General features: G+C 32.9%; 1 long non-coding RNA gene across 1 annotated transcript; it reads right to left on the reverse strand.

Moving 5' to 3' along the window:
• Nucleotides 1–11,725: 11,725 nt before the first annotated feature.
• Nucleotides 11,726–12,712, reverse strand: LOC115988436. Its single transcript, XR_004091512.1, has 3 exons — nt 12,245–12,712; nt 11,944–12,078; nt 11,726–11,841 (listed from the first exon to the last, which is right to left on the reverse strand). It is a non-coding gene; the product is annotated as an uncharacterized LOC115988436 (long non-coding RNA).
• Between the last annotated feature and the right edge of the window lie 2,248 nt (nt 12,713–14,960).

The following is a 14,960-nucleotide window of genomic DNA, read 5'->3' on the forward strand; positions in this document are numbered from 1 at the left end:
TCAATTGCCATTTTACAATCAAATTCTCAAAAATAATGCTCCATCTGGGTATGGGTTTTTTTTAAAAAAATTTTGCATCCCGTGAACAGTGGGTTCTTATACATAGAACCAACTGTAGCACAAGATGTTAAAAAAAAAAGTTATTTTATTCCTCTCTCTTGTCTCTACTCACTCTCTCTTCTCTGTTTCTGTTTCTGTTTCTGTTTCTCTCTCTCTATCTCTCTCTCTCAGTGGATTTGGTGGTACTGGGCATAGATTTTGGTGGCTGAGGTTTGAATCGAAGGCCGGGTTTTGAATCAGTCGCTAAGCCTTGGGTTTCCTCTCGGTGGTTTTGGCAGCGTTGGGCTTTGGTTTCTAGTCTGGGACTTGAATCGGTGGCAAGCGGCGTGGGTGTGGTGGCTTGGGTTGAAATCGAGCAGTGTGGGTTGGCGGCAATTTCGGTGGGTTTAAATCAGTGGCTTTCTCAGTGGTTGTGGGTTGCTGCAGGCGTGGGTGTGGTGGTTTGGGTTGAATCAGTTGAATCGGTGTGGAGATTGGGTATTTTGGCTTGGGTTTCGATGGTGTTGATCAACAATTGGTTTTGTTGGTTGATTTTGGTGTTTTAGTGGTGGTTGAGTTTCAGTTGTAGGTATTTGTTGGCGGTGCTGGGCTTGCTGGGAGCACTGAGAGTAGAGGAAGACTTTGGTAGGCAGTAGCAGATTGGGAAAAAAAAAAAAAAATAGATAAGAAAGAAGAGAGAGAAAAAATAAAATTTATATTATTTTAATGAATTGTATATAAAAATAGAGTTGTAAAATGAAAAAATATAATAAGTAAAGTAGTTCTTGAGAGTGTAAAATAAGAACTTTTTTACATTCCCAAATGCTAATATTCTAAATCCCTCAAACTAAAATAATGGATTCCCACGGTAGCCACCAACTCTATTCATCTAAAATCTTAGTTTAAATGTAGGTTACAATTTCTAACTTTTAATAAAGAACAAGACAAATTAGGTTAAAAAAGCTGTCGCATTCCTATCAAAAAAAAATGGCTGTAGCATGTGGACCAAAGGGGCGTTTAGTTCTTCGATGTTACATTATTTAGATCCACATGATAGAATTAATGACGAGGGAGCATAAGCCAGCAACTGTTCTCGAAAAGTTATATATATATATATATATATTGGCAGATCATTTCAGATTCGAGTAATGGAAATGAGAACGAGATCTTCTTTCCTATTTTTTTTCCTCAAAAAAAAAAAAAAAAAATGTGTGTGATGTTTGATATTACGTACGTACCATGGTTACATCATATGCATGACGGAATCTAATGTTAAATATATAGTTGGCTCTGCTCTGCCTATTTGGTATTATATTTATGGCCTTATGGGAAACCCACATTTATTATTAGCATTGCTTCAGGGGTCGAGTAGGTCGGTGGGGTGTGAAAGAATGAGAATCTTTAGAATTCTCTACACCTGTTCATACTTGTTGAAATGGCTTTTTCAATTCCATAATTTCTATGAGTCAGTATTTATGAGAGCTTTTAAGATCTGATGGATATTAGGTAAGGTCAACCTAATGCTATGTGAAATTTGGGTTTACATTCACATTGCAATATTGTGTCTGTGCCTACCGTTTGATACAGAAATAAATAAGAGGTCCTTTTTTCTTTTTTTTGTCAAATTAAAGAAGACCATGGAATTCATCCTTGACACAGAATAATCTACTCTGCTTCATGACATAAGCCTGGCGAGTTGCGACTGCAGTGATGATTATGCAAGGATCTAAAAAATCACTGAGAAGGGGGTGGTTCCCATAGGTTTATTTATTTATTTATTATTTTAAAATTTTAACATAAAGAGTTAAGTAGAAAGAAGATGATAAAAAGATTATCGGAAGTCAACAGGTAAAAAAATTTATAAAGTAGAAAAGTATTAGTAGAAATTATTGGAGTTTATGATATAATTGCATGAAATTTGATGACCCACTCATGAGTAAAAGTCATTGTTTTATGGCCATGACCATCATTGCTATTATTATTATTATTATTATTATTAGTCACTAACCCGTGCAATGCACGAGATAGTTTTTTAAAAGCATATATATTAACTTTGCTTAGAGAAATAATCTCTTGAAACAAATAAGAATTGGGAAATTATTGTGTACTCCTGGAGTACCATAAATGCGTACTCCCTCCTCTCATATGAATAGTGGGTCCTACCAATTAAATTAATAGTGGGACCCACCATTTATGTGAGAGAAGGGAGTACGCATTTATGATACTCCGGGAGTACCTAATAATTTTCCATAAGAATTCACCTCTACTTACTATGGCTCAAAACCTACTATGTAAGTATAATTTTATTTGAAATGTAATCAAACATTAAAGGAAACTAAACAATTGTATATCAATTATTGCAAAATATCTAAACAAAAAATATATAATAAATGAATGCTTAGGCAAATATTCCATTTAATATTTTTTGTTTATTCATCTTTTGACTTATTTAGAAAATATATTCCTTATACTTTGTAATCTAGAAGAGTAGATGATACTCATATTCTACATGAGCACAATATAAAGGAAGAAACTCATAACAAACTTTAGGGATAATAATTTAATGATTTAACTATTTTTAGAGATGATTTTATAACTAAATTCATACAAATAAGTTACAAACACTCCCTCTCTAGAAAAATTTTAAAACTACTATTCAAGCATAAGTAAATAAAGATACAAAAACTACCAAAATAGCTTTCACATATATATTTTGAAATTCCAAAGGTCTTTATATACAAAGACAAAACAAATCTCCAGTGTACAACTCCTAATCTCCACTTGAAAATATTATCTACAACATAAGAGAATTCATACCTAAAAAATAATTAATTTAGAAGGAAATAAAAGGAATAAATACATATTTTCTATTGTTAATTGAGGCTTGCAATTAGTATGCACTTCCCTCCCTTTACCACTCATCTGAAACAATGGGAAGAATACTTTACATAAATCCATGAATTGCTTATACTTAGGAGATAAAGCAATTATGAAAGATGCCATTTATTTCAACACAAAAAAAAAAAGAAAAAAGAAAAAAAGAATAATCACAATGAATCGAAAAGCAAGCAATATGGATGGCTTGGGGATGATGATCCAATATGTTTTGAAAATATTGAACATCAATGCAAGAACCTATATGTGACTTTCATTAAACATTACATTTTTCAGGAATTCTATCCAACACATGCTAGAAACTTTGAATTCAAAAACTTTTCACAACTAAAGAAAATCAAATATAACTACAAACGATGTGAAAAAAATTTAAAACTTTATTAGCAAAATATATTAAAAAACAAACATAGACCAAATACACTAGAAACTGATAAGGAACTTCATTAGCACAACTTTCCAATCAAAGCATGAAAGAGTACGAAAATAAAGAAAATGCTAAATGTACTACTAATTTTACAACAAAAGGCTTAGACAACTTACTTCAATGAACAATTGAACGAGTGAGATTTCATAACTTTGTAGAAATGAGTCATTCTATCCACTACAATGACAACTTCAAATTCTAAAGCATCATCCAAGATGTTGGATATGTGAATGTAGTATTATACAAAATATGAATGATTCCAATTCATGGGCAACTAAAAAGGCCTAATAGATGCATCTAATGAGAGAAACATGAAAAGAAAAAACGTCAGCTCGAATTTTATTTGCCTTAGTCAAATGAGTTCAATGTTGTTCTAGATAGAAAGACTTTCAAAGGATGTTACAAACCCCAAGAAATTGCACATTGGACATGGTGAATTTAAAAGAAAATAATGTATGATATAGGTGGAACATTTTGAACAATGAATTTCATGATTTTATCTTCTCATATACTTGGTTCAACCACAAAAATATTGCTTTACATGCATAGGAAGGGATGCGGTGTTTACCTTCATTGGTAAAGGAACAATGTTAGCACCGAATCACCTAGACCTAGAAAGACAAATAAGACTCTGGTAGAAAAAGAATTTATTGGCACAATCACAATCCTTAAAAGAAGCAATATAGTAAGAGTTTCTCTATTCCAGTTCCAAAAAAGCAATCTTTAAGCTGCAGAGTCCCACTCCATGGTCAAAAACTCTGTGCATAAACCCCCTATTGGATATACCTATCAAAATAATGGTTAAAAAAGCCTATCAAACTAATGATTAAATAGAGACTTTCAAAGGATGTTACAAACCCCAAGAAATTCCACATTGGAGATGGTGAATTTAAAAAAAATAATGTATGATATAGGTGGAACATTTTGAACAATGAATTTCATGATTTTATATTCTCATATACTTGGTTCAGCCACAAAAATATTGCTTTACATGCATAGGAGGGGATGCGGTGTAGGAACAATGTTAGCACCGAATCACCCAGATCTAGAAAGACAAATAAGACTCTAGTAGAAAAAAAATTTATTGGCACAATCACAATCCTTAAAACAAGCAATATATAAGAGTTTCTCTATTCCTGTTCCAAAAAAGCAATCTTTAAGCTACAGAGTCCCACTCCATGGTTACAAACTCTATGCATAAACCCCCTATTGGATATACCTATCAAACTAATGGTTAAAAAAGCCTATCAAACTAATGATTAAATAGAGACAAATAGAAATGCATATCATTAGTTAATATAAAGACATAATACAAAAGCTAAGACATAGACAGCAGGAACATTAAAAAATCTTATTAGATTAATAGGAAATTGAAGTGATAGGCCAAAGACGAATTGACCCCTTATGATGAATTAATTGATTAATTAGCTAATTTATTTAATTAATCAAATTAACGTGCAATGTATTTGGTAGCACAAACAAATCACCAAATAACTAAGTATGCAATGGAAATTAAATTGACACAGTGATTTGTTTACGAATGGGGAAAACCTACATGGCAAAAATCCCATCGAGTGATTTTAAGGTCACCACTTCCGAGAATCCACTATTATCAAAACAAGCGATTACAAGTAAAGGTATCCCAGTACCTTATACCAACCTACAATTGAACCCTTACTCCAATACCTAGTTGGACTTGTTCTGTAGTGACAATCTCTCCTTTCAATGCACGGCTCCCAGTACATGACTAACCAATAGATATGTGGATCCCAGTACGCGACTTGATCACCAACTAGAGAAGGATGTTAGCTGCAAAGGTCTTTTGTTCATCACACGATGAAGATCATAAAGTTGCTTGGTCACAAAACCCTATGGTGTACAAACACAGCAACTTCTTCAAGAACTAGGGCAAACTAGGTTTCCGGTCACACATTTCTTCACACTTGTGAAATTTGCTCTTGTGCAACTTATGTAACCTTTTATGGCCCTCAAAATAATCCTTATATATGTTTAGGGTTGTGAGAAAAGAAAGCTCAAACATATATTCACGGATTAGATGAAAAAAATCCTGAAAAACTGAGTTTCATAAACCTCAATAGATAGCCATCTATCGAGTTAGCTGTTGAGCCACAAGTTTCAGCAGCTTTTAAATCTCGATAGTACTAGCTGTTGAACCTTAAAATCCTGCACTTTCTAACTTGATTCTTGGACAGACTTGCATGGTTTTAACACTTAAACTTGAAACCTTGTTTCTTGAAACATTAAACACATCTTAGATCTACCCAATTACAAGTAAAGTGCGTTTTGTCAAATGATTAGCCAATTACATAAAATGTTGATATATGTTTCTAACATTGAATCACATATGTCCTAACAATCTCCCCATTTGGCAATTCGTGACAAAACCACAACAAACAAATGAGATATAAGCGAAGTCATAAATCACTCAACTCATATTCACTTGTTGAATACAATAAAATTTATCCTAATACAAACTCTTGAAAAACTTTGCAAGAAGAGAGTTTATGGCAAGTAGACTTTGACAACTTGTATTTTTGAAACACTTCAAACATAACTCATCACGGCATCTTAGTGTAAAACAGAAATAATAAATTGCATACATTATATAAGAAACATGTGTGTAAAGATAGAAAAGAAACAACGCATGGAGAGTTAGGTGAAAGAATATACATCAATAATATATAAAGCAAATATAAGTACAATGTATGTCAAAATGGTCACAAGACCAATATACAAGATGTAATGTATCTGAAATAGAGAGAAAAGAAAAAAATACATCAAATCCTCACTACATCCCTCAATATACACTCCCCCTAACAAAAATCTCCTATACTAACCCTCCCCCATGAGTATAACTATTCTCATATCCAAAACTACTCCCCTTTTTTGTCACGAGTGACAAAGGGTAAGAGTATCAAGTAGACATCTCATCAGCACTGGAAGAGCTAGCATCTCCATCCTCCTCCTCCTCCTCCTCATCATCATCATCATCGTCCTCGGATGCTTTTGGAAGAGGAGAGGGAGACTCCATAAAGCCACCAAGGCAAGCCTGCCATCTGGCAATATGGCCAACACGGGTATTCACCTAACACAACTTATCATTAAGAGTGTCAAGGCAAGCATCCATGCACTGAAGCTGCACCATGATCGCATCAAGAGTTATACCTCCTGTAGAAGAAGAAGGAATGGAGGTGGATGGAGCTGAAGGAGTGGGAGGAGCAGCCGACCCGAACCGCCTTGAACGTAGCTGCGCCTCGCTCCGTTTAACGGTAGCGGCATCTATGGCACACATAACATGAAAGTGGTCAAAAATAGGAAAGGGAACAAAAAAATGGCGTAAAATCCTCGTGATAGCCGAAGGAAAGATGAGCTTATCATGAGTCACCGTATCCTTATATACATCTATGATAGAAAGAATAAAATGAGAGGGAAAATCTATAGTAAGATACTCTAAAAGAGAAAGCAAAAATCAAGCATAGGGCTTGGTAATAGAGTTATAATGAGATAAAGGATTCAGAACAAAAGTCATAACCATGTTAAGAAAACAAGGACTTTTAGCAAAGGCCGAACAAGGAGTGAACTGATGATCACCCCAATCAGAAGGATGCTTACAAAAAGTTGACATAAGCTTGTCTTTAGACACAGTCTTAAGACGCTCACAACCAGGGTATGTAGGATGCGCTACCCTGGGGACATGGAGCACGTCAAATACAATATCTAGTGTGACCACAACGCGTGTACCTCGAACACGAGTAACAAAGAGAGGTACTGAATAATCAAATTCATGCATGTTAGAGTAGAACTCCTAGATAAGCATGGATGGACAAGTGACCAGGACATCACACAGTGACTCCCAACCCCTACTATGAATGACAGTAGGTAGGTCAATGTCGGAGAAGTCCGACAAAATGACTTGGCATTCCGAATGAACGCCTCATCTAGAGAAGTTCTCAAAGAAGTCCGATTTGGCCTTCTCATCACGGAACCAAACAGAAGAAGGAATTGGATCAGAAGAAGTAGATGCTCCAAAACGAAGAGGGTTCCAAGATGGAGTAGATTTACATTTAAGTGCCATGACGTAACTAACGTAAACAAGAGAGAGAGAAAGGGAGAGAGAAACACGCAGAAAAGCACCAAATACAATCAATATATAAGAATATAGAGAAAGTAAGGTACGTATGCATGAAAATGCATGAGCATGTGATATGCAATAGTAAAAACAGCATGGGCTCAGCCCAATCCAATCCTACCAGCACACAATTAGTTCTACAAAGTAAACACACAACTATCATGCATGAAACATTGTTATAATGCAAATGAGATGCAATACATGATGATTTAGAACCATTTTCACAAAGCCCATCCCAAAAATTTTGCAAAAACCTATTTGATTTTGAAAAACCCCAAAATTTTCAACAAATCCCAAAAGCTAGGTCAGAATGCATGAAATATGATTAAAGGCTTGAAAAGAGATCATACCTGTGAAATATGCAATGAAAAGACCAAAGAATGAGTTGGGAAGATGAAAAGGTTGAATGAGAAGAGTTTAGGAGTGAGAGAGAAGTTTGTCTATCGAGAGAGATCGAAGAGAAACGAGACAGAAATCGCAAAGCGCGTATATATAGAAGTCTTATAATTCTTGACAGATCAAGAGATGTCGAGAGGTGTCGAGCTTTAAAGGCACAAAGAGATACAGCTATCGAGCAGCTGTCCAGAGGTGTCCACATCAAAAACAAGCTCGATGGATCGAGGAGCTATCGAGAAGACAGAAACTTTCTTGATTGATTGAGAAGCTATCGAGAAACTATCGAGATTGCAATAAAAAGAGGCTAAAGAGCTCAATAGATAAGCTAGGTGTCGAGAGGTGTCGAGGAGTTGTCGAGATTGCTTAAAAACAGTTTTTCAAGAAGAGAAAAATACATACATGAATGCAATCAAACATGCAACTCAACCAAGGATCTAAACAACATTTTAACCTCTCAAAAACATCTCTTAATTAAGAAAGATAATGTTAAGCACATAGATCCCAAAATACACACACACACACACACACACACACACACATACACATACAACAAGTCTAACCAATTGTATATTTCAAAATAAGTTAAGATAGTTTAGTGAGCATGCATTAGCACATGTATTCCTTGTGATGGCCAAATCACATTGTACCTGCACATGTATCAAGAGTAGCAAAGAATATTACGTGTTGTGTGTGAAAAACATCGCAAGATTGCATAAGTGCCTACATGTTATGACGATTTGAAATATGAGAAAATCACTTTAACTCACACACAATCATAACTGTTTGATGGGGACTATCACCTTCAAGGTACATCCTATAACTTCCACATATCCTAAAATACACGCTTGCAATCATATATAAAGCATTTTGATCTTTTTGCTTTTATTTTTCTTTGCGTATTTTTCTCTTAAGCAAACCATGCATGGGCATATAAGAGAGAGAACAAAAAAATACCCAATTATGTTAAGCATTTGACATTCCACTTTTGCTATGCCGAAGCATACAAATGTCATTTCATGATTGGCGGGCAACAGTGGTGAGATAGTTATTTATGCCTTTCTCTTAGGATTTTCTAGTCCTTTCCGTCAAAAAGAGTGATACGAGTGTTAAGTACAAGAGCTCACTTAATCTTACTCATCACAAACACGAGTCACAAATCTCACTTGCTTAGTTGTGCATAGTGATGCTCATCTATGCTACAAAAGATACAAAGTTTAGATTACTTGTAGCTTTTTGTCACACAAATGACGTAAAATTTCCCAAAAACTGTCTTTCAATACGTATTATGCAAATAAATACCAAAAATTGTAGAGTACCCAAACGGACACGAACTAAATTGACCAAGTATAGGGGTTAATTGCTACTTACATTTTTCTCAAAAAAAAAGAAAAAAAAATTGCTACTTACATTATATGTTATTAATGTTACTGAAAGTGAAGCAACACGTGAAATTGGAGAAAAATCCTTTTCGTTTTCCAATAAAATTATTAACATGATTGTATTACTTGTAACTAGTATGTAAGCCGTGCTACCGCACGAGAATGAATATAATTAAATAAGACAATGAAAAAAAAAATTGCATTTTATTAGTTAAGTGTTACTATTGGTTTTTTTTTTTTTTTTTTATTAATCATGAGTTTATTCATGTTTAAAATGCTTAGTTAAGTCTAAATTCATATTATTAACAAAAAAAATTTTATTAACAAAACTTAGCATTATGTAATTTTTTTACAATTTCAGTCGAGCAGACCAGCAAACCTTATATGATATGGCTTATCAATTGGGGCTTTACTTATAATTGCTTATAAATAATTGGCACAAGAGTGGTTTGTGTGTATAGGTGGATTGTACGTTAGGCGTATATGAAATGCTGTTTGTGTTGTCTATCTTCTAGCTTAGATGAGTATAGTTTGATAGAATTCGTATAATTGATTTCTGGGAGGTATGTGATGTGTGATCAGTGGATGGTTTACTTTTTATTTATTTATTTATTTATTATTGTGTGGTTCCACATGAGTATGGTTCAGTGTCATCATAGTGACATAAAATATGCTTTGGACAAGAAAGTTTGTGCTTTATTATTTAGTAGGTATTGTTTGGTAGATTAGATGTATAAATTCGGAGATTTTAAGTTACAAATGATGGTTCTAATTTATGATTTAGCAAACTTTATTAGAAAATGCAGATGATTCAAATTTTATGGTTCTAGCCTGTAACTCCATGCATATGCATGGATATACTTAAAAAATACACATTGAGGTGCATAGTATAATTCCTATATATATAATTTAAATACTATTGATATATAGTTATTCTTATTTTTTTGTTAACTCTTTAAAAAATCTTGTAAGAATATTATTAGGTAGAAAATGTAAATTGTCCATATTGTTTTTTAAAAAAGTTTATTAATTCTTAATTTTTGATATTGTGAAGCACTTTTTTTTTCTTTTTTTGCTTGCTTATTTTCTAAGTGATAATTGCCTGCTTCATAATTTTTTTTAATTATTATTTATATATAATTCAAAAACAAAATTTTCACAAAAAGAAAGGAAAACGTTTACTCACCTTTTCTTAGGAGTGTGTGATTTGTTTTGTTAACGGAAACTTTGCTTTTTTGATCTTCATCATACCACTAAAAAAAAAAACGACTGCACAAATTGCAACCCAAATTGGGGAAAACATAAGAATATGAAAGCAAGGGAGATAGAGAGAAACTACCTTCAATGCCTTTAAAAACTCAGAGAAAAGATTATGCATTTGAGAAATAGATGAAAGTTAAATGTGAAGATCTATGCGAGAGTGAAAGTTTGTGTTAGTTTTAACTTTTAAGTGGTGAAGGCGTGGGAATGTTTTTTATTTTTTGTGGAAAATGTGGCTAAATGTTTTTGGAAGGTTGTATGTTTATGCTTATATGAACAATGAATGGGATGGTATAGGGATTTTTATACTGTGCAAGTTAAATGTTTTTGCTTAGGTGAATGAACTTGATTATTGTGGTTTTCTAACTTCCGTGTTAGGTGTTAATGCATGCACAAAAATTTAAAATTTTAGATAAGATACATGATGCAAAATTAACTATCCAATTTAGAATTTAAATTATATTTTCTCTCAATTTTGATTTTATAAATATATATATATATATATATATATATTCCTTTGGCACAAAAATCTAGAAAGGATTTTAGAGTGATTGGGACTGATAAAAAAAAAAATAAAAAAAACAACGTGAAGAGCCAAGAGACAGAGAGAGTCATTAAAGACTCCTACGTGATTTGAGGAAATTTGTATATTTATGTATGGTGTGGTCTTCACTTGACACCTAAATTTAGAAAAATATATTGGGACACATGGCTTAAAATTAGAACTCTAATTTGGAATTCTATATTTGAATTTAATTGAAAAATCTAATGTAATGTACTTAAGATATTGTACATAAATTTTACCCTATTTAAAAATATTTTAAAAAATCCCTACCATCATCTAATTGATGAAAAATGTTGACATATATAGTAAATGAAATTCATGAAGCCAAGGTCACTTTGACGACTGAAAGTATGAAGAAATATTTTACTATATAAGAATGGGTTTGAAATAAGAGTAAAGGTGGAAGACCAAATTTTTAATTTTTTAGCATAGAACTAATGGCTTCCTTTTTACTATTAAGTACAAACGAAAAATTGCATTTTATTGCTCAGTGACAATAGTTGTATGTGTATTGTTACTAATTAATCGCTTGTATTGTTATTTTAAGTATTCAAACAAAAGTACCAAACATAAGTTCTAAGGCATACCATGTTTGTGAAGGACTCCCTTCAGGGGTAAGAAATGAGACCCAATATTGCCCAATACTTTGTCCATTAACCCAAGCTTCCCCTTTTCCCATAGAACCAAGGTTTAATGCAACAGGGTCATTTCCTTTGGGTGCATCAAATTGAGTCTATAAAGACAATCCATGAAGATAAGGTTAGTGCTGATTAAGTATACAGAAATAGTTCAGGCAAGAATAATTAGCATGACAAAGCATTAGCAGAATTTATACCTTGTACCATGTGAGTCTTTGATGATTAGAGTTTCCAAACCTTCTCCATTGAATATTACTTGACCCTTGTTTTGTGTGAATATTTAATTTCTCTCCTGACAGCCCAACCTCCATGAAATTATTGCATGGAATTAGCTAGTTCGAGATCATAATCTCATTAGTTATAAACTTTGTAGATGAAAAATGGGTTATGACAATCTTTGAGTGAGCACTTGATATGAAAGAATAATATGAAAATATAATTTGTGGATAAATAAAGCATTACAGATTGAAAATACAAATATAGATATAAGAAATGAACCTGGTATCCCCATGTATAGTCTGTGAAATCTTCGACATCATTTTTGTTTAGTATCCTTACTCTACGTAATCCAGTAACTCTTCTCTCAAGAAATGATCATGAGTCCTTCATGCCACAAATAAAAAGTAACTCAATACAATTTTTGAACTCGAAAGCATATATATAAGATAAATGTTACAGAATATACACTGATGGGGATGAAACAATAAAGGCATGACTGGATGCAATTTTCTGAAAAAATGGAATCTAACGAAAACTTAATTCTCCTCATTCATGTGGCTGAATGTTTCTGGAAGGTTGTATGTTTATGCTTATATGAACAATGAATGGGATGGTAGGGATTTTTATAGTGTGCAAGTTAAATGTTTTTGCTTAGGTGAATGAACTTGATTATTGTGGTTTTCTAACTTCCGTGTTAGGTGTTAATGCATGCACAAAAATTTAAAATTTTAGATAAGATACATGATGCAAAATTAATTATCCAATTTAGAATTTAAATTATATTTTCTCTCAGCTTTGATTTTATATATATATATATATATATATATATAATTCCTTTGGCACAAAAATTAAGAAAGGATTTTAGAGTGATTGGGATTGATGTAAAAAAAAAAAAAAAAAAAAAAAAAAAAAAAACCAAACAAACAAACAAACGTGAAAAGCCAAGAGATGAGAGAGTCATTAAATACTCCTACGTGATTTGAGAAAATTTGTATATGTATGTATGGTGTGGTCTTCACTTGACACCTAAATTTAGAAAAATATATTAGGACACATGGCTCAAAATTAGACTCTAATTTCATATTGAAATTGGTGTGATCCTCACATGAATCTAGACACATGTCACATAACTAGAGTTCTAATTTGGAATTGCAATTTGGACACGTGGCACAAAATTAGAGTTCTAATTTGAAATTGTAATTTGAGTTTCTCTCTGCTTAACCTATTATTTTATATATAGATTAGATATAGTTTTTTTTTTTTTTTCAAGAGCTTAGTAGCTTAATTAACATCTTCCCATACACAAAGTGTTTGGTGGTTTAAGGAGAAAGGTTTCGAATTGTAGAGTTAGCAACCTATTGTAACTATCTTTTTTTTTTTCTTTTTTTGCATTTTATATTTTCAAAATTCCTATTTCATGATATCTTCCATATATTTACACACATATAAAAAAGTAATTCAAACCTTGACTTGAAGTTATAATTTTAGTTGATTTTTTTATGTGAGTAACAACACGTTTGTAATACGGAGTAGCTTTTATCCTATATATGGTTTATTTCCAACAAAGCATTGTGCTGAAGGTTACAATGCGTAGTAAAAAACATCAGACGATGATGAATGCACTCAACATTGTAGTAAAAAAAAAAAAAAAAGAAAGAAGGAAGCAAAGGGTTGGTCTTATAGATTAGAGAGCTCCATCATGTGCTCTAAAATTATGATATTTAACACTACTAATAACATTCAAAACAATTATATATCAACAGAGACAGAGTTATTCACTTTTGTTCTTGTACTTTTTACCATATCTTTTTGACAATCTATAGTGTAGGTATTGTGGGATATTGGTTTATAGAAATAAAAGTCTCAAGTTATTAGTAGAAATTAATTATCATTGATGGTCTAGCATGTTTACAATATTTTTTTTCCCAGATTATTTATGGTTTTAATTAGGTTAGGTTTCTATTGGTCTAGTATTTAGAGGCCTTGCTAGAGATGATAAAAAGAAAATGCTAAAGTTTTTACTACAAAATGTTTACAAACTTATCATACAATGAATGTACTTCATGACTATGATGGTTTTTAGACTCCTTAAACAATTGATTAAACCTAGGTAATTAACCAAGTAGTTACTTAGTCCAATTAAACAAGTCTAGATTATCACAATATAAAATATCAAATCATGCAAAGCAGCGGAAAATAAATAAGACAATGATATGATCACCCAGAAAATCAAACCGGTAAAAAACTGGGGAGGATTTAACCTAGCTATCCTCAAGGTAAACTTGAACCCACTATCTTGAAAGAATCGAAGTTCATACAATAAGACTTACAAGCCCCCACGCTCGACTTCTTATTGCTACCAACCAGTAGAACTTACTGACACGACCACGTGCAAGCTCCGAATCCACGGACTCCTTCTTCCTTGGATTCACCACCAGATACAAGCACACCTGCTTGTGTTTTCTTTAAACTTCAATGGCAGCAACTGAATTGATCATTAAGGCGTAGATAAATCTTCTCCTTGAAAACCCTAAGTTTGTGTAAAGGAAAGCTTCTCTAGATCTTGCAAGAGATTTACACAAACCGCAAATATGAGCAACGCTAAAACGTGGCTAGGGTTTGCCTTTTATACTTAGGACAAATAAGAAACCCTAAAAACGTTTTAAAACAACTAGGGCTGAGTTGGACAAATCTGAAAGTTCAAATATGTGTATAAACACCCTTGAACGTTTAGACCCCCAAATTACAACTTACTAAGACAAGCTTTATATCAAACAATTAATGTGCGGAACATGAACAAAAGCTTAATACAGAATTGGTAAACAATCTAAGCCAATTAAAATCACATTCATAGCAGAAAATAAAAGGCAAAGATAAAGGGAAGGAAGATGCAAACACAAAGACAACACGCGATGTGTTATTGAAGAGGAAACCGAAGCCCTCGGCGTAAAACCTCTCCGCCGCCCTCCAAGCGGTAAACAATCCACTAGAAAAT

Source organism: Quercus lobata, chromosome 5 (assembly GCF_001633185.2).
Source record: "Quercus lobata isolate SW786 chromosome 5, ValleyOak3.0 Primary Assembly, whole genome shotgun sequence".
NCBI lineage: Eukaryota > Viridiplantae > Streptophyta > Magnoliopsida > Fagales > Fagaceae > Quercus > Quercus lobata.